Source organism: Nuphar pumila, chromosome 10 (genome assembly GCF_984573655.1).
Source record: "Nuphar pumila chromosome 10, dmNupPumi1.hap1.1, whole genome shotgun sequence".
NCBI lineage: Eukaryota > Viridiplantae > Streptophyta > Magnoliopsida > Nymphaeales > Nymphaeaceae > Nuphar > Nuphar pumila.
In genome coordinates this window covers 26,225,847-26,236,893 of record NC_143258.1, presented here as the reverse complement: position 1 = coordinate 26,236,893, position 11,047 = coordinate 26,225,847, and positions in this window count along the sequence as shown.

Genomic DNA, 11,047 nt, shown 5'->3' with positions numbered 1-11,047 from the left:
TGGGTTATTCGGCGGTCTGACGTAACCCTGAGCTGCTTGAACTTGTTCTTGAACAAATTCAGGATACTGAGATGCCGAAGGGCACTGAGTGATATCGTGTGCCGGACTGGCACAAAGAGTACACACCTGATTTGTAGTGGCCGGTCCTGAGAGAAGCTGGTCCAGCTTCTGAGCAATCATGTCTACCTTGCACTGTAGTGCAGTAGATGGATCAATCTCAAGAACACCAGCTTTCTTCGGAATGCTGGGTGTGGCTCTATCAGAATGAGAGCTCGAAGCATGGTGTAGGGAATTCTCGGCCAATGTATCAAATAACCTCCATGCTTCGTCCTCGCTCTTCAGCATGAATGTCCCTCCACATAAAGAGTCGATCATCTGACGATTCTTGTACGACAATCCATCGTAGAAGCTCTGCACCAATTGCCATTTCGGCACCTGATGATGGGGACATTTCCTGAGGAGATCCTTCGCTCTCTCCCAGGTCTCATGAAAGTGCTCACCATCTTGCTCCGCAAAGCTAGTGATGACTCGACGATACTGGTTCGTACGACCAATGGGAAAGTATTTCCGAAGAAACTCCTGTTGTAACTTCTCCCAAGACTCTATTTCTACAGAATCTAAGGACTTTGGCCAATACTTGGCTTTGTCCTTCAATGAAAAAGGGAATAGAGTCAACCTCAAGGCGTCATCATCGAAATTCTGTATCTTTACCGTAGAATAGATTTCGAGGAATTCATCTAAATGGCAGTAGGGATCCTCGTGACTAAGGCCATAAAAAGATGGTAGCATCTGAATAATGTTGGCCTTAATCTCATAATGAGGCACTCCTACTTCGGGTCTCCGAATGCAGGATGCCTGAACATAATCTGTGGGAATGAAGTATTACCGCAGAGGACGTGGATGAACTGGGGGTGGAGGTGGAGGATCCATGTCAGCCATTGTTGTCGAACTTCGATCAGAATGTAAAATTCTCTCTGGGTTGTCAACAAATGGGTGTAATGGGGTTCCTAGACCTCGTCGCCCCTGCATACACTAGTACTAAGACCAGATGTAAGCAGACGACCTAAATCTAAAACTAAACTAACACAGGTACTAAAACGTAAATAAAACAAATAACAGCAACTAAGAAACAGATATACTAACTATCTATGTCAGAATTCTATAACTAAATGAATAACAACAAAGTAAACTATGCTAAAATACTAAAAAAACAAAAACAAATAAATACAGGAAATCACAAACTAAGTTTTTCTAAAACCCACCTGTCTAATCGCTCCTTGCAGAATGATAATTAAGTGAATCCTAGAAAGAACAGGATGTGAATCCTATATTCACTAACTATGTTAACCCTATATTCACTTACTAATCCTACTAACTAAAAATAAAACAACTAAATAATTAACTAAAACAAATTAATAAATCAAAATCTAAGAAATAAAGTAATTAATTCGCCGTTCCCCGGCAACGGCGCCAAAATTTGGTTGATATTTTGAGATGATCTTTTTAAAACAATTATTTTCAATAAAACTTTGGAAAATCATCAACCAAAAGTATAAAAACCGACTTTCCACAAAGTGGTAAGTACGGGTCGAATCCTCAGGGAACGGGAATTAATTAGAATATTTCTTAAAATTTAATTTATTAATTACAAAGATCAATATACAATTACACAACTAATTAAATTACAATAAAAACAATTTGAAATAGCACTCCAGTCTTCAGTTGCACGCCAGGGGGTATTTTGGTCTTTTCACCACTTAAACGATATTTGCACTTGAACAAAGAATCCTAGAAAAAATGAAGATGCTTTTCAACCTAAAATGCAGAAAAATACAAAGTTAGTATTCTATTCTAACAATGAAAACGATAAATAAAACTAAGTCTAATTTTACGAAATTAATAAAACAAATGCTAATTATCAGACAATAATTAAATAAAAGACTAACTAATTCTAAAATTAGCTAAATTAATTCTACTAATGATGTATGATGATTATACAACTCCTAAAATGCAGAAACTACTGAAAACAAGCCTAAAATGCTGAAACTAAGGAAATTACAAAAATGCCCCTAACTAGTGTAAAATAGATTTCTGATAAGTTCTTGAAAAACCACTGTTTGAAAAGGAAAACGAGGTCCGATTTTCCTGAAATTTGTTCTGTTATGCAACTGACAGATTAAACAATCTGACAGTTTTTACAGAATGAAAAAACAATATCTGGAACTCCATATATAAGCGTTTCAAAACTGGGAAAATTCAGGATATCAAAAGTCCTGTAATTTAAAAACCAGAAAAAGCGGTTTTCGCAAAACGCTTAAAAATCAAACCAAATCAACTCCTAAAGAGCTGAAATTTGGTCTGCAGTTAGCTAACACGTTGATAAAGTGAATAGAACAAAAATTTGCTAAAAACGCAGAATTTTGCACATAAAATAACGACAGTGCGATGGTGTAAAAATCAGGTTTTTCTTTGAGTGCACTATTCACTTTATAAATCTATTTAAACACTACAAAATGCAAATTAAACCTAATGCAATCTAAATGACACTGAATGATAGTGTATATGCTGCTACAGAATGCACTATCACTACGTGAATTAAAGAATAATCGTAAATTGCAAACTATGACTAACACCACTAAATTAACGATGCAAATACACTTAAGCTACTCAATGAAATGCAATTCTAATTAACTATGTTAAATACTAATTAACTACAAGTCAAATAAGCACAATGCACCACTCACACACATGAAACAAGTACACTTTACACACACGCACTTCTACACTATAACTAAATCAAATAACTAAACTAATTAGTCTAAAATAAAAAATAAAGTACACTTAAATGAAATTAATCTACTAAAGAACCAAGGCTGTGGGTTTAGGATAGGGTTAGGTTTAGGTTTACTCGGTTGACTCAACTAGACTCGGTTTTGACTTAACTAGGTTTGGGTTGGCTTGGGTGAGCTCAGTTTGGATTAGGTAGGCTCGGATTGGGTTAAGTTGGGTGAGATAGGCTCGGATTGGGTTAAGTTGGGTGAGATAGGCTCGGACTAAGGTTGACTCGACTAAGCTTGACTTAGATTAGGTTAGGCTTGACTAGGCTTAACCTAGACTTTTGACTTGAGCTAGGATTCGAGTTGACTTAGACACACGACACACCTAACTAAGTAAACTAAGTTGACTAGGTTAGGTTAGGTTTCAATAGGTAGGTTCGGTTGACTCAACCTAGGTTTGACCTAGATTAAGTTTGACTTGACCTAGGCTCGATCTTGACTCACCCTGGGTTGGACTAAGACTTGACTAGGGTTAGGTCTTGGTCTATGACTTGACTTAGGCTAGGTTCGGTTTTGACTAGACTCAGGTGGGTCTAGACTAGGGTTTGACTTCACTTAATTAGGTCGACTAAATTAGTAATCTATTAATTATCCTAAAATTAATTCAAAGCTAACGATTTTAATGGAGAAGGTTGGAAAAATAAGGTAATAATTATCAATGCTCAAAATTTGAAATGATTTGGATTCTCAAAAATCGCCAACTTAATGAGAGAGTTACACTCCTTAATTATATTTAAAGGCTCACTTTGGAAAACGAAAAGTCCAACCTAGAAAACCCCACGATTTTTGCTTTCTCAGATTGAGTAAATGGTATTTCTTTCTTTCTGAAAATCGTGGAACCTAAATTGGAAATTTAGTTTAATTTCAAAAACACTTTCCAAAGCTAAATAAAAACTCCTTCTTTAATGCACACTCAAAATTTAAATCTCCCTTAAATGCTCCACACGATTTTTGAAGAATCTACTATTTCCAAAAAACTTTTCAAATTCAATTACCTTAATTACCTTCCTTCTCAAAAATCGCCAACCCTAATGGTGCTACTTCCTAAGCTAATGCAATTAAAACTACCTAGGGAATAAAAGGACTTAAATAGAAATACGATTTTCTAGGATTAAATGCTACCCTAATTCCCAAAACTTACTTAAATGACCCCTAAAAACGGCTAAGGCTATAAACCCTAATACATTGAACCTAGACACCTTTCTAACCTACCTAATTGGAATTAATACCTTCTAAAAAATTGACCTAGAGCTCAATTGGAGCTCTAATGGCTGCCGCCCCACCTTGGGGAAGAAGAAGACCAACAAAACAAAAATACAAACTAAAAAAAAATGATTACACTAAGTAACAAACATTTTGATAAAGTCAAATTAATATATAATAAAAAACTCCTAATTAAACAAATGCAAACATGAACCACACTATGCTGGAATTCATTATAAATATAAAGAAAAAAAAACTTGATTTTTGTAATTGTTTTCAATAGACACAAAACACAAAAACACCAAATACTAAAAACAATTATTTAAAACAATCCTAAAATGCTAAACTCTACCACCACACACTTTGCAACACTGTAAAATCAACAAAAGATGCAGACATGCAGCATGAAGTAAAAGATTACACGCATATCACGAACTTCCTAAACACAAGGATCGGCTAGAAGTAGTCTAGCCGATATTTAAATTTTTTATTGATTAAACCAATACTCAATCACAACCAATGACTAAACGAATTCAACATGAACTTTTTTTTGACAGTTTTTTTTGTAAAACAACTCACTGCAACACGCTGGACAGATAAGAAAAATAAAAATAAAATAAAAGAAATTGGCTAGATGAGGATCTAGCCGATTTTCACAATTTGAGTGAAAAATCTTTAAACGTCAAAAGACAAACGAATCAAGCAATGACTCAAACCTAAATAGATCTGCAGTAAACTCACTGGAATCTGATCTATGTAGGGTCTACTAACCCAGCTTTGCTGCCAAAAACCGAACTAAGGCTAAAATTAAAAAATAAACCAAAATCGGCTAGAATGGATCTAGCCAATTTATGTGTTTTCAATGAAAAACGCCTTTGTTCAAGACCCAGCCCAAAATAACTCAAAATGAATTGTTTAAAACAAATTTTGTATTGAATTTTCTGTAGAACAGAACCACAAACACAATGGAAACCCTTGAAAAGTCGGCTAGATAAAGATCTAGCCGATTTTCACAAGTTGGGTGAAAAATCTAAAAAAAACCGAAATGCAAACACATCAACCAATCAAGCAAACCTAATCTAACGTGCTGGTCTATGCACGATGATGATGCATGAAATGCACATCATGTAAACAAGTTTTTCATGCATTTTGTATCAAGTTTAAGGTTTTAAACTCAAGTTTAGATGTGTTTTGATAGTAAGGGGTTATGGTTCGAATTTCAGAAAAATCGGAGTTAAAATGAGAGAGTTATGGCTATTTCAGTGTTTGGGCACAGATTTCGAGATGGATCGGATCCATATCCGACCCATTTAGGTTAATTAAACCTTGGATCAACTCTTAAAAAGTCCAAAACCCAACCCACATGCCTATCCATATCCAATTTAAAAAGTTTTGCAGAAAACCCCCCAGAAAGTGGCGCCTAGCAATATTTTATTTTTTAACCCTCTTTCTGAAAAATGTCAAAACTATAAATAGTTTTTTTTCAAGAACCCTAGGGTCTTTGGTTGTGTTTGGACGCCCCTTGCAGTGAATCTACTCCAGCAACTCCTTCCTCTCCATCTTCCCCCACGTTTTGGCCATTGAAGACCAGTCTATGCTTGATTTTCAAGCATATTTTCGATCTCTCTTGTGTTCCTTTCCATTTCTTTCTTTCTCCTTGCTGTAGTTTCACCACTTTTCTGTATTTTTGCAGGTGTAGCAGAGGTGGAGACCATTAACCTTGTGAGAGAGTGCGAAACACACCAACAAGGTGAGCCAGCCCTACCTCCATCCGACTTTCTACCCCCTCCGATCAAGAATCGGCGCATAATCCATCTTCGGTGGATCTCCAACGTGTAGCAGCTGCAAAGGTGCCATTTTTGGTGAAGTCCAGCAATCTCGAACTGTGTAGGACGTCCATCTCCAGCCACGGTCCGCTCTTCTTCATCTCCCCAGTCGTCGGATATTCCAAAAGGTAGGTCTTCTTCTTCCTTCTCTTCTAGCTAAAACCGAATTGGGTGTTGGTTTTCTTTTTATTTTATTTTCTGAGTGTTTCTTGTTTTCTTTTTGTTTTCAACTTTAGAATAGAGTTCGTGCATAGGCCAGCACGTTAGCTTAGGTTTATTCGTTTGATTGATTCATTTGAATCGAGTTTTTGTTGATTTTTCATCCTTTTCATTAAAATCGGCTAGATCTTCATCTAGCCGATTCTTCCTGTTTGTCATAGGTGTTCTTGGTGCTGTTTTACAGAAAATCCAATAAAAAAGTGTTCATTTTGATTCACCTTAGTCGGTTGTTTGTGTGTTGTGATTGTTTTGTTCAATTGAAAAGAAAAATCCAAAAATCGGCTAGACTTATTCTAGCCGATTCTTGATTTTTACAAAAATAATTTTTCGTTTTGATTTTTTTGTCCAGCATGTGTATTGAGTTGTTTTGCTGAAAACCCCATTATAAAAGTTCATTTTAATTCATTTTATTTGTGGGTTTTGCTCGTCTTGTTTTGATTTTATTTTTGAAAAAGAAAAAAAAATCGGCTAGGATTATTCTAGCTGATCTTTGTATTTTCGTTAAATGTGTGTGTTGATGTTGGTAAATCGTGTGGTTGCTGTGTGTTTTGGGTGTTAACAACAGTATAAAGTTGTGTTAGTTCATTTCATTCGTTTAGGATAGTTCTAAATAATCGTTTTTAGCATTTTGTGTTTTTGGTGTTTTGGATCTATTGAAAAACAAAAATTACAACAGTCGAATTTTTATTTTCTTTATGTTTTTAATAAATTCTAGCATATTGCTGTTCATGTTTGCTTTTGTGTAATTAGGAGTCCTTTTTATTATTTTCTAATTTAGTTTTATCAAAATAGTGGTTATTTAGTTTTATTTTTTTTTGTTAAGTTATATTTTTATTTTTAATTTTTGTGTGGGTCTTCTTCTTCCCCAAGGTGGGGCGACAGCCATTAGAGCTCCAATTGAGCTCTAGGTCAATTTTTTTAGAAAGTCTTAATTGCCATTAAGTGAGTTAGGAAGGTGTCTAGGTTCAATGTATTAGGGTTTTCTTTCCTAGCCGTTTTTAGGGGTCAATTAAGTAGGTTTTGGGAATTAGGTTAGCATTAACTCCTAGGAAATCGATTTTCCATTTAAGTTCTTTTATTCCCTAGGTAGATTTAATTCTATTAGTTTAGAAAGTAGCACCAATTGAAGTTGGCGATTTTTGAGAAGGGAGGTAATTAAAGTAATTGAAAATTGGAAAGCTTTTGGAAAAAGGAGGTTCTTCAAAAATCGTGTGAGGCATTTAAGGAAGATTTGAATTTTGAATGGGCATTAAAGAAGGAGTTACTCCTTAACTTTGGAAAGTGTTTTTGGAATTAAACAAAAATTCCAATCTAGGCTCCACGATTTCCATAGAGCATTAAAAGCACTTTAATTCCATATTGAAAAGCAAAAATCATGGATTTCTAGATTGGCCTTTTCATTTTTCCAAAATGAGCATTAAAGGCAATTAAGGAGTGTAACCCCCTCTTTAAATGGGGCGATTTTTGAGAATCCAAAGCATTTCAAAGTTTGAACATTGGTAATTATTACATTCCTTTTCCAACCCTCTCCATTAAAATCGTTAACTTTGAATTAATTGTAGGAATTAAGAGGTTACTACTTTAGTCTAAACCTAACCTAGTCAAACCGAGCCTAGGTCGAGTCAAACCCTAGTCTACACCCCTTTGAGTCTAGTCAAAACCTAGCCTATCCTAAGTCAAAGCCTAGACCACACCTAATCGAGTCAACCTTAGTCCACCTATTGAACCTAATCTAACTTAGTCAATTAGATTGACTTGGTTAGGTGAGTCGTGATCCTAAGTCAACCGAGTCTAGCTTAAGTCCAAGACCAAGACCAAACCCTAGACAAGTCTAGTCGAGTCAAACCTAACCTAAGTTTAGGTCAATCTAGTCTATCTCACCCTACCTAACCCAAGCCGCACCTAGTGAGTCAACCCGAACCTAGTTGACTAAGTCAACTCAATACTGAGTCCAACCTAGTTTTAGTTAGACCTAGTCGAGTCAAAGTTAGTTCAAGTCGAGTCAACCCTGGCCCGAGCATATATTCCCCAACCTAAGTCAAACCGAGCCTATTTGACTAAGTCAACCCTAAACCGAGTTCACCCTAGTATTAATAAACTTAACCACAACCAAGACCTAAGCCTAGTCAAGTCTTAGTTCAACCCATGGTGAGTCTAGTTTGAACCTAATCGAGTCAACCTTAGTCAAGTTAACTCAACCTTAGCTAAGTCAAAACCGATTCATCCTAAGTCAACCGACCCTAGTCCTAGTCAAACCCGTGTCCTATTGTTCCATATTAGTCCCATATTTTTTAGATTTAACTCATAGTGATTTTAGATTAGCTAGTATAGTTATTTCTTTAATTGTTTAGTAAAATTTACATTTGTTGATTTGATGTGTGTTAGTTAGTTTATCGTTTGTTGATTAGTTAGTTAGTATAGTGTAGTTAGTTTATATTTGGTACAACATTTAGTCATATATTTAACTACATTATTTAGTGTTTTGATTGTAATTGCATTAGTATTTCATTTAGCGCATAGTCATAAAACGCATGTCATACTTCATGTAGAGTTCATTTAGCTTCATTATAGTTAACATCTGCATATAATCAGTCATATAGGATTAATTAAGTTTGCATTGCATGTAGATTACATTCTTAGTGGGTAAAATAGGTTCACATAGTGAATAGTGCACTCAACGAAAAACCTGAATTTTGCCCTGTCGCACAAGCGTTATTTTCTGTACAAACATTTCGTGTTTTCCAAAACTTTTTGTTCTATTCACTTTACTGACGTGTTATTTGACTGCAGACCAAATTTCAGCTCTTTCGGAGTTGATTTGGTCTGATTTTTAAGCGTTTTGCAAAAACCGCTTTTTCTGGATTTTAAATTACAGGACTTTCGATATCCTGATTTTTCCCAGATTTGAAACGCTTATATCTGGAGTTTCAGATACTGTTTTTCCATTCTGTAAAAATTGTCAGATTTTTTAATCTGTCAGTTGCAGAACAGAATAAATTTTGGGAAAATTGGACCTCGTTTGCTCTGTCAAACAGTGGTTTTCCGATAACCTGTCAGAAATCTATTTTACACTAGTTAGGGGCATTTTCGTAATTTCCTTAGATTCGGCATTTTAGGCCTGTTTTCAGTAGTTGCTGCATTTTAGGAGCTGCATAATCATCATACAGCATTAGTAGAACTAATTTAGTTAATTTTAGAATTAATTTAGTATTTTATTTAATTTTTGGTTGATAAGTAGCATTTGTTTTATCATTTTCGTAAAATTAGAATTAGTTTTAGTTATTGTTTGCATTGTTAGAATAGAATACTAATTTTGTATTTTTTTTTCTGCCTTTATTGGATGAAAAGCATATTTATTTTCCAGGGTTATTTTCCAAGTGCGAAGAATGAATAGTGGGCGAAAAGACAAAAATACCCTTGGTGTGGAGCAGAATATTTAATTGCTTTTTCATTTTCATTTTAGTGATTAATTGTAGTTGTATTAACTTTATTGTTGTAAATTGATATTGGTAATTAATAAATCAAATTTTCTAGAAATACCTTAATTAATTCCTGTTCCCTGAGGATTCGACCCGAACTTACCACTTTGTGGAAAGTCGGTTTTTATATTTTTGGTTGACGATTTTCCAAAGTTTATTGCAAATACTTGTTTTAAAAAGATCATTTCAAAATATCAACCACACGAGATCTATGCTAAAGTTGAAAACAAAAAGAAAAATAAGAAACACTCAGAAAAATAAGAAAATAAACTCAACACACAATTCGGTTTTAGCTAGAAGAGAAGGAAGAAGAAGACCTACCTCTTTGGAGATCCGACGACCGGGGGGATGAAGAAGAGCGGACCGTGACTTGATCTTGACATCCCAAGCGGTTCGAGAATGCTGGACTTCACCAAAAAACAACACTTTTGCAGCTGCTACACGTTGGAGATCCACCGAAGATGGAGTATGCGCCGATTCTCGATCAGAGGGTGTAGAAAGCCGGATGGAGGTAGGGCCGGCTCACCTTGTTGGTGTGTTTCGCACTCCCAAACAAGGTTAATGGTCTCCATCTCTGCTACACCTTCAAAAGCACAGAAAAATGGTGAAATAAACAGCAAGGAAAAAGAAAGAAATGCAAAGAAATCACAAGAGAAATCAAAATATGCTTGGAACCTAAGCATAAACCGGTCTTCAATGGCCAAAATGTGGGAGAATGGAGGGGAAGGAGGTGCTGGAGCTAGAGGCACTGCAGGGGGCGTCAATCCAAGCCAAAGACGCCTAGGGTTTGCTAGAATATTTTATTTATACTTTTGATAGTTTTCAGAAACACTGTTATAAAAAAAATATTTTCTATGCGCCGCTTTCTGGGGGGTTTTCTGCAAAACTTTTTGAAATGGATATGGATAGGCGTGTGGGTTGGGTTTTGGACTTTCTAAGGGTTGATCCAAAGTCCAAATAACCTAATTGGGTCGGATATGGATCCGATCCACCTCGAAATTCATGCCCAAACACTGAAATAGCCGTAACTTTCTCATTTTAACTCCGTTTTTTCTAAAATTCGAACCACAACCCCTTACTATCAAAATACATGTAAACATGGGTTTAAAACCTTAAACTTGTTACAAAATGCATGAAAAACTTGTTTACATGATGTGCATTTCATGCATCATCAGAAAGCAAGCACAGAGAACCAAAAAAAGCACAAGCCATGCACACGGGCATGAGCATGATGGACACGTTGAGAAGCCGAGCACCCAACCACCTCGTGGCTAATTAGCACAGCTCACACAGCCACGACCGCGCCGGGCATCAGAGCCAACACAACTCGTGCACCAATGCATGTAAAGCATGCCTGAAGCTCCGCCCACTAGCCGGCACAACGGTCGAGCGAGCGAGCAAGCAAGCCAGGGGCAACAGACACGCTGAACGCGAGAGAAGATCCGATGCAATCCATACAGTAGGCAACGCGTGCACAGGGCAC